Source organism: Amblyomma mixtum, chromosome 3, assembly GCF_055824585.1.
Source record: "Amblyomma mixtum isolate Tamu chromosome 3, ASM5582458v1, whole genome shotgun sequence".
Taxonomy (NCBI): domain Eukaryota; kingdom Metazoa; phylum Arthropoda; class Arachnida; order Ixodida; family Ixodidae; genus Amblyomma; species Amblyomma mixtum.
Genome location: NC_143014.1, coordinates 330,522,543 through 330,537,336, shown reverse-complemented (window position 1 = coordinate 330,537,336; position 14,794 = coordinate 330,522,543).

The window sequence follows — 14,794 nt, the reverse complement described above, 5'->3', positions numbered from 1 at the left end:
TAAAAAAAAGAGTAATAAAAAGAAGTCATCTTTGCTCATGATAACCGAGCCAAAATAAATGCCGCATGCGCAGTCACCTATAGGGTCGGCACTTCGGCGCTCGGGCGGTGCACGCTTCAGAAAGCTTATTTCCTGCCGTCCCCCCCTAGGCTGCAAACATGGAAACGGCCCGATAGGCAGGTGTGCGAACCGCAGCGCCGCGTGGTGAGATATCACAATTCTGATCGCCAATGTGCTATTTTATTCTCGCGACTGTACGACGCCACTGCCAGCTGACAACGGGGCAGAAAAACGTGGAACTTTCTGTGCATGGCTCGAATGGGGATTGGAAACTAACCTAGTTCTTGTAAGATTGGCTCCTGCCAACTCGATGTCATGTGGTCTCATGACGTCACACAACTCGCCGACCAATGAGTGGGCGCTCATGTTACCTGCCAGATGCATGCGCGTGATTTTTCCCTCAACACCGACGCCGGATTTTTTGGTGGACAGGCTTCTAACCCTGTCGCGTTAAATTCAAATGCCACCTAAATAGCAAACCGAAGCTGTGAACTCTAAAGCAGTTTCGACCTGCAGCTTAAATAAATGCAGCTTTTCTTTTTTTTAGATATTATTGGTGCATCCGAGCAATGCCTGCATTTTTATTATTTAGCACTTCGTTCATTCTACCTGGAAATGAGGAGTTAACGAAATGAGCACATCTCTTCTTAAAAAATGTTAACACGCTCCAAAAAACACCAAAAGTATTTAGATTCATTTGCTTCCAGGAAAAAGCCCGATATAAGCCAAATTACTTAAGCAGAGAGGGACCAATATTCAGAACCAGTAAGTCCATTCGGGAATGTTGGTTATTTCACCTACTAAACGGCTGACAGCTCAAGGGCTTAACCCAGCAAAAGTTCGTTATAGAAGAGGAAAAGAATTACGAAAGTTTTTGATTCCTCTTAATTTCAAACCCTATATGCTTCGTCTTTTCAGCCGTTTGTATAAAAAGCCGAGAGTTTCAACTATGCAACGTTTTCAAAGGAGGATGCATAGCAAAACGGATTTTTAGATATATGATTTCGGTTTCCACGCCGCTGACTGGAAACGACCACCACGCCGCCTACGGTCAAAACCGCCACGGGGCACACCACCTCGAGCGAGCGATCCGATCAGTTTTTCGCGGGAATCGGCGGCGGTGTTATGCACGTGATCGCGCAAGCCACGCCGAGCTGCTAGACAAGATAAGGGCTGGGAACGCCTTCCACGCGGGAGTATTGCTGCGCGAGCGCTGCTGCAGTGCAGTTGGCGTAGTCTTTGTTTTAGCGGTTTTAGCAGCCATGGCTGCCTGGGCCATACGCCGAGGTGTTCATATAGACAGTGCCTGACGCAGCAGCGTCGTGTCTCTGCTACGCAGCGGCGGTGCACCCACATCTCCGAGATGGGCAGGAAGGAGCACTGCATGGCGTGAGTACTTGCGGCCTGCAGAGCGTCGGTATGTATGACGTGTAGCGCGCGAAATAGTGCTATTATTGCTGCGTTGTATTGTTCTTTTTGCCGCGGTTTTCCCGGTGTTGTAGAGCTGCGGTATTCTTTAGCACGCGCTCTCACCTCAGCGTCGGTCAGTGCGCTGTGTTATACAGTCATGCACAAAATATTGCGGAATTGCCGGAGCGGCGTTTTGATGCTCCCTCTGCGCCAATAGGCGATGCAGTGTCCGCGTCGAAGCTGTGCTCGCCGATGACTAGGCGCATGCACGTTCTATATTCGTCCGCTTGCCTGTCTGATAGCTCGTTTCGCGTGAGTAGCTGGATTTTCTGAGCTTGGCCGCGAGTGGCCGCTTTTCGCCGCTTGCGCTCGTCAGCCGCCATATGGCCGCCGTACTCGGCGCACTCTGGCCGGCGACAGCGATGGCGGTGCGCATTCACGGCGCCTGTCGCATTTATGTAACTTGTTTTTTTATGGGGACAAATAAAGCGCTGTTTTTTCCTTTCTTTCACTAATCGTATGGAACTTCTTGCTTAAGTGGGAGGACGGGTTCGTTCTGCTGCGTGTTAAAACCACATTTTGACGTACCTCAAAGGCCTGCGTGCATCGTAACCATTTCATAAATATTCTGCCGCTGTAAAGTGCAAAGAAAGGAAGGAATTCTTTGGCAACAAATTTATTGCCACAAAAGAAAAAAAGTGAACATAAACAAGACCGCAATCCAGGCGTCCATCTCAGAAGCCGATTTCTACTATTTTGAGAAGCCACCGTCAGCTGAAGTCACGCTTATGAAACACCGCAGCATCTATTTTTAGAAAGGCCTGTAAAGCGCGAAGCCTTCCCTGCTCTGTCTTGATGGCTGCCTGTTAATTATGCGCTTTGCCATTCCCAAAGTGTGACTTCCGTTGGTTAAGCCCCATACATTTCCGATGGTGTCCGTCTCGCCCTCCAGTGACCGTGCTAGCTGCCGCACGCCAGGACTTGCTGGAACAGCCCTCACTTTCTGCGAAGTGTGCACAGGACCTTTGTCCCGCTAAAATAGACAGCATTTATCCCAGAATAGTCCGCCAAGGACGCAGGGCAGGAGACATCCTCAATATTGTTCACGTAACAAGGCAAGGGTTCGTCGTTTGTCACTAGAAGTTGGAGCCCCCTCATTTACTTGCGGCCCAAACAGCAGCTCCTTAAAAAAAAAAAGGTTACATAAATGCGACGGGCGCCGTGAATGCGCACCGTCATCGCTGTCGCCGGGCCGCGCACCGAGTACGGCGGCCATGTGGCGGCTGACGAGCGCAAGCGGCGAAAAGCGGCCGCCCGCGCCAAGCTCAGAAAATCCAGCTACTCACGCGAAACGAGCTATCAGACAGGCAAGCGGACGAATATAGGACGCGCATGCCCCTAGTCATCGGCCAGCGGAGCCTTGACGCAGCATTCTAGGCACTATAATGCGGCCACTCCACCAAGATGGATGTAGAATGGTGGCGAAGGCTGGGCCCAAAAACGGTTTAGCGCGGCTGCAGCACAGCCACTTTGGGGGGCCGAAACACTTCTATAATGAAATTCAAAAGCACAAATAAATATGCTATAAAACAACAAAAACAAATTAATATTCTAATGCCACGTTTCATAAAATTGGTAGATTATTTCAGCAAAACATTACGCAGATTTTTGTAATTTTTTGCGGCGCTCTTGTTGCGCTCCTTGATGAGTGTGCGGTGCATTTGCAGCGCGACTTTGCAGGCCTTGTTTCGGTGCCCGGCCACAGTGGCAGCGGGAGCTTACGAAGCGATTTCTTATCTCCAGTTGTCTGCTATGGAGCGCCTTGGAAAGCGTGCAAATTAAGCCCACCGGTCTCGAAATGGCTCCTTTAAGCAGTTTTTGTCGTCCTTGTTCGTCGCTTCTCTGTCACCGTTTGGCAAGATCTGCACCCCGCGGCACCGCTGCAGTAGTTTTATTGGTTCTATCGTTTCCTTCGGTGTACGGCCAGTGCGAAACCTTTTCCCAAGTCTTCGCGCTCATCGTTTCAAGCGCTTAGCTCTGCATTTCAAGATGAGCTTGCGGCATGTGAAGAAACCTCGCTCCGTGGCACATTGTGACAGCGTGGGTTGTACCGTGGATGTCTTACAAAGACTATACAGCGCTTCCCTCTGGACTTTCGCAGGTGAGCTCTTGCCGTTGTCTGCTCTAAAACGCTTTTGTCGGGCTTTTCGCGCCTATTCGTAGCTGTAGCAGTTTCATATGCACTTGACATCATGTTATCGGGATATTTAAGTAAACTGCAGGGCACGCACTTGCAGTCATAAGTTGTGCAAAAGACACCCATGAGTTGTCTTATTTATAGCTAGTTTCGTGCAGCCGACTGTCACCAACGTGAACTTGCTACCGGGCTCTCATGAGCAACCACGTGCTCTCTACTTGCCGCATGGTCAATTTAAAACCACATGCGCTGCCTAACAGCTTGGAGCATGAGATTAATGCGTTTTGCAGCACCGTGAAGCCAATTTGAGGATCCCCCCGCAACTGACAGTATCGAAATTCAACCATGTGTATGTGCGCCGCATTGACTGTGCCTTAACTGAATTCAGCCAGCAGTAGTTATTGCCGTTTTACGTATACATGACCGTCAGTGTAGTTTTAAACTCATTTCGCTGCATCGCTCTCGTCACTCTTTGGGTAGAGAAAAGCAGCTAGCCGCGTGGTATCACGCGAGCGTAACCGCACTCTGAGGCGCGGAGGCTTGGCGCGAGCATTTTCTGCCATATTTATAACGTACTGCATTTAGGTGAAACGAATCATGGCGTATTGACGTTTGGAGTATATGGTATTCATTTGGGTGCAGTTTTATAACGTGAATGCTGCATCATGCCCAGGTGCAAAACGTGGGCGCAGTTCTGCCGCAACCTCAGCCTGGAGAAGACGCCGTGCCAGCTGCGAAACCTGGGGTGGTATTCTCCCGGTGTCGCCTTTTGCGACATGTCGCATTCGCTCTTCACTGATTGGCTCGAGCCGCGGTGACGGCGGCGTGACGACACGGACCCGCCTTCCTGCTACGTCATCGTGACGTCGCCCCAATTTACTGCGCTTAGTCGAACAACGGAATGCGCTGAAGCGATTCGCGCTGGCGACGGGCTACCGTTAGCGTACGAACGCAATCGGCAGTTGAGGCTTTTGCGCCCTTGGCGTGAAAACATGGCGACGTCCTTTCAAGCGAGAGCCGCCCGCTTCAGCGAATTCAGCAGTCCTTGCGATTCCGGTCGGTATGTTTACCGGCAACTACTGGTGTTGTTACTTTTCGCTATGACTTACCTTGCTTCGACGATAAAGTTTAAGGTGCAATTCAGCCTAGTTTTTTAGATACGCTCTCGATTCTGGAGCGCCCAAGCCTAATGGGACCTCCAGCTACACTGCTACCGTCTGCAACTGCCCGAAACGCAGCCGAAACCTAGCACAACCGTCCGGAACGAAAGAAAAATAGATTTGGAGATTTTTCGCGGTGTTTTATAGACTTAAATGAAGTAAAGTGAGTTTATATTAAATTTGCAAATGTTTTTTTGAACATTAGACGTGATGTGATGGCAAATATTCTTGCTATAAAATATACGAAACTACAGCTGCTAGTGGATCAGCAGTGGTAAATTGTCGCTTCTCGGAGTGAATGAATGCACCGCAGACGGAAGTGCCGGCGGCTTTTTCCGTTTCTTCGAGCATCTGTAAGCACTTTTTTAGGGCCCGCCCATATGCGACATGTCGCAAAAGGCGACACCGGCACAATACCACCCCTGAGGGCTTCTTCCAAGCACTTCGAACTGTTTGTGTACCTGCGGCCAGGATGGCTGCGTCTCGATGCTGTGCCTACTCGAGGAAGGAGTGGCTGTGTTAAAAGTCCTTGCACTTCACTTTAAATTGCACTTCATGTAAGTTTTAGTTCGATCAGAATTGCTTCAAATTACTTCGGTTAGCGATAAGGAGGTCTCTAGGTTGCGCAGGCCCTATATATGGTGTAATGCTCTAGCGTTGAGCAGCTTTGTTGATGCTAATACTTGTTTTTAACATTGTCATGCAGGTGTAAACATAGCTCCTATATTCTTTGAGTTGAAGAAATAAAATGTGAAGAGTAATCCCAATGTGCTGCATGGTCTATGTGCTCATGCGCCTACTTATGTCATGTCGTGTTTGCCTCAATGGAAGCTGTCGTAGCATTGTTTTCAGGGTGTTTCACGTAACTTGAACCAAGAATTTAAAAAAGGGGTAAACCGCAGCCCGCTGAAACCAACTTCATATTGTTCGCCATCACGTGGCGCTCCTCAGAATATTTTTGTAATTGCGCTTAATTATTTAAGATGAATTAAGCAAATTTTCAAATATTCATTTTTGTGCCAAGACCGTTACGTTAGGTTGTAGAGCAGGTTTATAAACAACCGATCCGCCGCCGCGGTGGCTCAGCGGTTATGGTGCTCGGCTGCTGACCCAAAAGACGCGGGTTCGTTCCCGGCCGCGGCGGCTAGAATTTCTTTGGAGGAGAAATTCTAGAGGCCCGTGCACTGTGCGATGTCAGTGCACGTTAAAGAACCCCAGGTGGTCGAAATTTCCGAAGCCCTCCACTACGGCGTCTCTCATAGCCTTAGTCGCTTTGGGGACGTTAAACCCCATAAACCAAACCAAACCAAACAACCGATCCAGATTATTGCAGCATCGTATCTCCTGCGGGGTCCTTTATTCCAGTCATTTAAAGAAAGCCCGCGAAATATGAAAAAGCACAACGTGACTACGCTCGTGCGCTACCAAATTGCAGCGCTCTCAACGGCATTTCAAGCAAACCGAGCGTGCCCGCTGACCGTGGCGAAGTGAACGGCCGCCGAGCCGCTGCGGAAAGTGCTCACGCACTTTCAAGCCGCTGCGAAGAGCGGCGGCCGTTCACTTCGCCGCGGTCAGCGGGCACGCTCCGTTTGGTCGAAACGCCGTTGAGAGCGCTGCAATTTGGTAGCGCAAGCAGCGCACGAGCATAATCACGTGGTGCTTTTTCATATTTCGCGGGCTTTTTTTAAATGCCGGAAAAAAGGACCCCATAGGAGATACCATGCTGCAATAAACTAGATCGGTTGTTTATAAACCTGCTCTACAACCTAACGTAACGGTCTTGGCACTAAAATGAATATTTGAAAATATGCTTAATTCGTCTTTGTTAATTAACTAATTAAGCACAATTACAAACTATTCTGAGGAGCGCCACATGCTGGCGAACAATGTGTCGTTGGTTTCAGCGGGCTGCGGTTTACCGCTTTTTTTTTTAATCCTTGGTTCAAGTTACGCGAAACACCCTGTATACTTTTCAATTTCCTACCTGGCAACGTTCATGGAACTTCAGGGCTTTTTCCTATCCGCACTGTGACCATTCAGATTAATAGCCAGCCTAAAAAACTACTGCTTCAGCTGCCTGTGACGTGCATTTTTTGTTGGTGTGCTTTATCAATATTTGTTTGGTTGCTGTAATAAACCATGAACGTCAAAACCATACTTGCCGTGCACTGTATTTCAAACTGTGCAACTTGAGCCTGTGCTTTGTGCATGATTCATTGATGTACTCAAAAGCACTGGCACCAGTACTGGCACCAAGGTTTCTACTACGAATCATGCATGCTTAGCCAGCGTCTGAAAGTTTTGCTCCCTTTCTATGCTCCCTTGTTTGCCAGTCACTTTCATTGGGTTCCCAATTGCACATTAATAAGGCCATAACTAGCAGCAACTCGAGCACATTTCACTGGCAAAGCTTGGTGCGCGCTGAAAGGCGACCTTCAGGAGATAACGGTTCGAAAATGAGGGTTCTATAAAGACCACCTTATTATTCGCGCCAAAAGCATACCAATGCGTGACGTCATTCAACGTCACTCATACGTAGGTTGTCCCCCAAAATAGGGGCGCTGGGGTGCCCCATGTGCCGTCAGTTTTTTGGACCAATGGGCGTCTATGGAGCCTTCGCAACCATGGCATATCTACCTTAATCGACGCGCCTTGCCAGCAGCTGATTTCGTGGACTCAAGCTACGGTTGAGAGCAGCACAGCGGACGGACGGATGGATGGATGGATGGATGGATGGGAGCGCCCCCTTTGGAACGGGGTGGTGGCAATTGCCACCATGCTCCGCTTTTCTTTCTTCATATTTTTAATTTACTGTGTTGGCAATTCTCATAAAGATTCGCCATCATCTTTAGCTATGATTTCCTACAATTCTAAACATATGCCACATCTCTGCTTTTCAGCCACCAATCCTCCAATCGCTTTTTGCTGACTTCCACTGCAGATTTATTTGCATGACCATAGTTATCTTTAAACCCTAGGGCCTCCGAAAGAGTGACTGTGCCTGCATCGACATACGGAAGGATACCATCACATTTGATTATCAGGTGTTCAATTGTTTCCACAGATCGACCACACTGTGCACATATGTCATCTTCTTTGTTAAGTTTCTTTTTGTAGCTGCGCGTTCTAAGACACCCTGACCTAGCTTCAAAAAGTAGGGCACTGCCTCTTGAGTTATCATAGAAAAATTCTTTCCTGATCTGCCTTTTCCAGTATCGATATATTCTACACTATCCCCGCAGGGGCACCTTGTGTAACGAGGTGTTGGTGCTTGGCGCCGCCACGGACCCTTAGCCCCCATACCGAAGCTGTCATTCATACCGTGGCGATAGGTTGAAAGGTGGAGGGAAGAAACCTTGAACGGTGGCGGTCGAGGAAATGGTCAATCCTCGGCCAATGGGCTCCTCGTCTGTCTACCAGGCGGGGAGTCCCGGGACCTTCCTATGTGTATAAGGGTGAATCAGAGGCGACAGAGTATAAGGAACCCTTAGCCAGTACATGCCGTAAGGAAAAATTTGCAAAAAAATCTGATCGGCCCCAAAAAGGGGTCGCACCGATGCGAAAAAATTGATGCCACAGAAACCAGAAACGTTTCCAAAGTTTTTCATGGTTCACTCAAATACAGATGAACCTGTAGCAAACTTGTCTGCATTTGTTATCGCCAACACCCTAAAAAGGTGTGTAGGCAAAGAGTACAAAGCAAAAAAGCAGCGAACCGGAGATCTCCTTTTAGAAATAAACACAAAAGAACAGAGCACCAAACTGATGTCGTTACAGAATCTTGGAGAAACGAGTGTACAGGTAACCCCGCACCGCACCCTGAACCACTCGAAGAGCGTCATATCTGAATATGAACTCCTACAGAGTACCGATGCGGAAATGGAAGAACTATCTGAACAAGGTGTATTAGCATCCCGACGAATAACAATCCGGAGAAACAATGTTGAAATCAAGACAAAACACATTGTCTTAACTTTCAATACCACAACTCTGCCTGACTCCATCCACGCCGCATACCTCCATCGTAAAGTCCGCCCATATACGAGGTCTGTTAGAAAAGTATCCGACTTTATTTTTTTTTTGCGAACACCTGATGGATATGAAACAAGCGCGCTTACAGCAGCCGTCCTTGAACCCTCGTGCGCATGCACGAATTTTTTCCCGCCTGCCGATAGCGTCAGTCGCTGGGAAGCAGCGTTTGAGTGAGGCAGTGCGCAGTGCTCTCGTCGGTTTTTTGTTGCAAGGAAAATGGCGGAGCGAGAGGAGCAGCGCTACTACCTCAAATGTCGCCAGAAACTTGGCGATAGCCAAGTGGAAACCATTCGAAATGTTCAGACGGCTTTCGGTGATGATGCTATGAGCAGCACACAGATTAAGCAGTGGTGCAACTGGTTTAAAGACGGCCGCACATCTGTGGAGAGAGAGCCACGCTCCGGTCGGCCATCAACATGCCTAAACTACCAGGTAATTGCCGAAGTGAACGCTGTGGTGATGCGGGACTGTTGTGACTATCCGAGAAATTGCGGAAGAGGTGGAGATCAGCAATTTTTCTGCACATTCCATTATCACCGAAGATTTGGCCATGGAGAGAGTTGCGGCGAAATTCGTGCCGAAGCTGCTGACTGTGGAGAAAAAGCCGCTTCGTGTTGAAGTCTCACAAGAGATGCTGGATTCCACAAACAGTTACCCTGACTTCACCGACGTCTGTAATCACTAGTTACGAGTCTTTGGTGTACGGGTACGACCCGGAAACCAAATCCCAGTCGTCACAGAGGACGCATTCCACGTCACCAAGACCAAAGAAGGCCCGCGAAGTGCGCAACAATAAAGTGATGCTGACTGCTTTTTTGACTCCCTCTGTGTGGAACACCAGGAGTACGCACCCCACAGGATCAAAGAATGACTAAAGAGTACTACAGGGATGTCCTCCATCGCCTAGTTGGTGCTGTGGGGCGCAAGAGACCGGAATTGAGGTCAACAAGAAATTGGCGCATCCCTCGCGGCATTGCTCCTGCACATTCTTCGCATTTTATTCAGACTTTTCTGGCGAAAAACCAGACTTCTGTAGTTCAACAGGCTCCTTACTCTCCTGATATGTCCCCCTACGACTTCTGGCTCTTTCCTAAAATCGAGGCCATTGAAAGGAGCGCGATTTCAGAAAAGTAAGGACATTATGGCTGCAACGACAGCAGAGCTAAATTACATTCCGAAAAGGGCCTTTTCGGAATACTTCCAACAATGGCAGCACCACTGGGAGATGTATATGGAGCCCCAAGGAGACTACTTTGAAGGTTATTAGGTTTCCAACGCTCCAGTTATGCCAGTTTATTTTCTTCGGCCAAAGGTCGGATACTTTTCTCACAGACCTCGTATACCAAATCCGAGACAATGTTTCAAGTGCCAGCGCTTTGGACACAGCATGTTGGCTTGCCGAGGTAAACCTACTTGTGTCACATGCGCAGAAGACGCACATACAGAAGAAAGATGCGAACGCACACCAAAATGCGTCAACTGCAATGGCGCACATGGCGCGTACTCCAGGTCGTGCCCAGTCTGGAAAACAGGAAAACAAATCATAACTTTGAAGACCACAGAAAACCTGTCCTACCTTGAAGCAAAAAAACGCGTCTCTTTCCAACAGAAAGGGACACACTCTGAAGCGGTGACGCGGGTACCGCCGCCGCCTTCAGTTTCCGTCGGCACACAGGTCTATCCAGTGGACCTGGTGTCAACACCCAAGTCCCCACCACAGAAGTCGGTGGTACAGTTCACAGGGCTGAAACTTTCGCGAGAAGACCACGCGATCCTCCCTGGAGGCCCTCAGGCCCCACTTTCAGCACCGGCATCCTCGGCCACAGACACCCAGAACAGCTCTGCTGAACTGGACCTGTCGCCCCACCCCTCTAAGAAGGCACCTGCTGGCCCAAGAGACTCTGCCCCTGGAGCAGAGCCTGGTTCAGTGGTGCCAACAAAAAAGACGACCTCGAAGGCCACGGGCCATCGCAAACAAGCAGCATCCTCCACGTCCACCGTGGAGGAGATGGATGTCAGCGAATGTCCGCTGACATCTAAAACACACGCATCCGGTGATTCTCCGCGGAAATCCGGCGCCACGAAAGTGGCGATGGATACAACTCCTGGTTCGCCCCCGCTGCAGCGGCGGCGAGACTCCCTAGAGAAAAAAAGGGAAACCACGAATCACTGCTCCTGAGAATAAGTAACTTTGACCAATCCCCAACTTATCACAATGGCGTATCTAATACAATGGAACTGTAGAGGTCTACACAGAAACTACACAGACATAACCGATATGCTCAAACAATCGCACCTACAGCTGTGTGCCTGCAAGAAACGAACCTTGGGCCACAGCACACAAACATCTTAAAAATATATATTTTCCGGAAAGACCGAGTACAAGCTAGCCGACTCTCAGGAGGCGTCGCTATAATTACGCAAAGCGATGTCCCTGCAAGAGAGGTATCATTAAAGACGAACTTCGATGCGGTCGCAGTAAACATCATTAGCCATAAAACAATAACAATATGCTCTGTGTACATACCACCACACAACACAATAGCCATGCATGACCTAGAAGAACTTCTGAAACAGTTTCCAGAGACATATGTAATAATAGGGGATTTTAACGCACACTCCTCATTCTGGGGAAGTGAGCATACAGATTCCAGGGGTCAGCTCATCGAGGATTTTATTCTTTCGAATAACATATGTTTAATGAATACGGGAAAAGCTACGTACTGCTGCCCCAGCTCTGGAAAAGTGACCTGCCTCGATTTAGCATTTGCATCACCATCTGTTTTTAATGATTTTATTTGGGATGTTTTAGATGACCCCCGGGGAAGTGATCACTAACCTACGGTTTTAAAACTAACATCAGCTACATTCATCCTCCCTACGAAGTCACGGCGATGGAAAATTCGCCTCGCCGATTGGGCACTTTTCAGAACGAAGGCCAAACTAGAAAAAGAATATGCCGAAACCCTTACTATAGAAGAACTAAACGAAAAATTTGTCACATGCTTAATATCTGCGGTAATAGAAGCCATCCCACAAACGTCTGAAATTGCACGAAAAACACATAAAGTTTGATGGTCAAATGACTGCTCATTGGCTAAAAAGCAGCAAAACAAGGCTTGGGGCAACCTTCGCAGATATCCCACTGCAGGAAACTTGCTCATCTTCAAAAGGGCTAGAGCCAAAGCATGATACATTAGACGCAATGCAGAAAGGGGATCAAGGCAACAGTACATATCTTCCATAGACAGCTCAATATCATCAAAGAAAATGTGGGAGCAGGTGCGGAAATTCACAGGAAATTTTACTCCATTCACATTTCCAATGCTAACAACACCCGGTACTCAAACAACGTAAGAAGAGCAGACCAACATATTGGGTGAGCATTTTTCCACAGTTTCAAGCTCATCCAACTACACACACACATTTCAACAGCACAAAACAACAGTAGAAAAACAAAAACTGCCCTTTGAAACATGCATACATGAAAACTACAATCAGCTTATTACAATGCAGGAACAAAACACAGTACTAACATCTGGTAAAAGGACAGCACCAGGCCCAGACAATATACATTATGCCATGCTTGCTCACCTGTCTGAGATTGCCATAGAGGCTCTATTAAAATGTTTCAATGAAATATGGAGTGGAGAAATCCCCCAAGCATGGAAAGAAGCAATAATAGTACCTGTCCTAAAATCAGGGAAATCACAAACTAGTCCTACCAGTTACAGGCCAATAGCATTCACTAGCTGTATAGCAAAATCATTCGAAAGCATTCTAAATATCAGACTAACTTTCATACTTCAGTCCCAGCAACTTTTAGATATACACCAGCGCGGTTTTAAAAAGACATGTTCCACAACCGATCACCTCGTTCGCTTTCAGAACACAGTTCGGGAAGCGTACATCCACAACCAACACTGTATCGGGGTCTTCTTCGACCTGGAGAAGGCTTACGATACCACGTGGAGGTTCGGTATCCTCCGTGACCTAGCGGACCTAGGTATCCGCGGCAGGATGCTGGGCTGTTTGAGCGACTTCCTAAGCAACCGTACATTCAGAGTCCGCCTAGGTGCAACCTTCTCCGACAATTTTATTCAAGAAACTGGCGTACCCCAGGGGTGCATCCTCAGCACGACCTTATTCATCATCAAAATGAACTGCATAGGAAAAGTAATCCCAAAATCCATAATGTACTCAGTTTACGTAGACGACCTCCAAATAGCATGCACATCTTCAAGCATACCTACCTGTGAGCGACAGATACAAATAACAATAAATAAACTCGCTACCTGGGCAGATAGAAACGGATTTAGATTTTCCCCTCAGGAAAGAGTAGCGGTTCTGTTCTCTTTGAGACGAGGCCTACAGGCCGACCCCACACTATATTTAAACCAAACCCCACTACCGGTCAAACAAGAGCATAAATTCCTAGGGATAACTTTCGATAAAAAGCTCACTTTCTTGCCACATATAAACAGCTTGAAGAAAAAGTTTCCCAGGCCATTAGTGTACTGAAACTACTGTCAAGAAAACGCTGGGGGTCTGATAGGGCTTCCCTGTTACATATATATCGTTCCCTGGTTCGCTCTAAGTTAGACTATGGGTCCATAGTATATGGCTCAGCAAGACCGTCCTACATAAAACGACTGGATTCTATCCACAATCTTGCTTTAAGGTTGTCTTCCGGTGCTTACAGAACTTCACCAATAGCAAGTCTGTATGTGGAAACGAATGAACCTTCCTTAGAAGATCGAAGAACTGCACTAACTTCTACATACATCCTCAATATCCTTTCTCAGCCCAAGCATCTGTGTTACCCAATTGTCACGAAATGCCCATCCCGAATGCTCTTCAACAACAAGCCTCATGCTATTAAGCCGTTGCTCTTGCGCTTCGAAGAAAAATGTCAAGCTCTGAACATACTAAATGAAATTAAAAATATTGCCCCAAGACACGAAGCGCTACCACCGTGGTACACTCTCCCCACAGTGTGGGACGTCACACTAACGTGCCTCAGGAAAACCTGTACACCACACGACCATATAATACAAGAATATCTAGTACTACAACAAAAATACAGAAATTATACTGCCTTTTATACTGATCGGTCAAAAACTCACGCTCATGTAGGAAGCGCAGTAATGCAAGGAAAAAATGAAAATGCAGTACGACTGCCCTCATGTGCTACAGTTTTCACCGCGGAGTGTTATGCTATTAGTGTTGCGCTACAGAAAATAACAAATGAAAACATCAAAAACAGCATCATTTATACAGGTTCACTGAGCGTCCTTACAGCATTAAACTCCATAAATGCCACGGAGCCACTGATTGGAAGCATCATACACAATATAGTAAAGGTCACAACACAAAAACATCTTATAAAATTCTGCTGGGTTTCCAGTCACATTGGCATTAGGGACAATGAGCGAGCCGACATGTGTGCTGCACAAACCAGAGCCATGGAAATAAAACATGTGAATTTGCCTCCTAGTGATTACATGAAGTTAGTGCATAGCAAACTAAGAGCCAAGTGGCAAGCTTCTTGGGAAAATGAAGGACACAACAAGCTGCATACCATAAAGCCCATTTTAAAAGAATGGAAGTCATGCCGCCATAAAGAGCGTTTTATCGAAGTAATTTTATGTCGTTTACGCATAGGTCACACACACATCACCCATAGCTTATTAGCAAAAAACGACAAACCTGTATGTGAAATGTGTGGTGAGGAGCTCACAGTTAATCACATTTTAATTTCTTGTTCGCATCTCGAAGAACTTAGAAAAAAAAATTTTACGGTATTTTACAATGAACACATTCCATTTCATACCGCATTGCTTTTAGGCGAGCAAACACTTGTCGAGTTTTCACTTGTTTGTAAGTTTCTAAAGAAAGCCGATGTTTTAAATCTATTATAATGTAACCTCTGTAC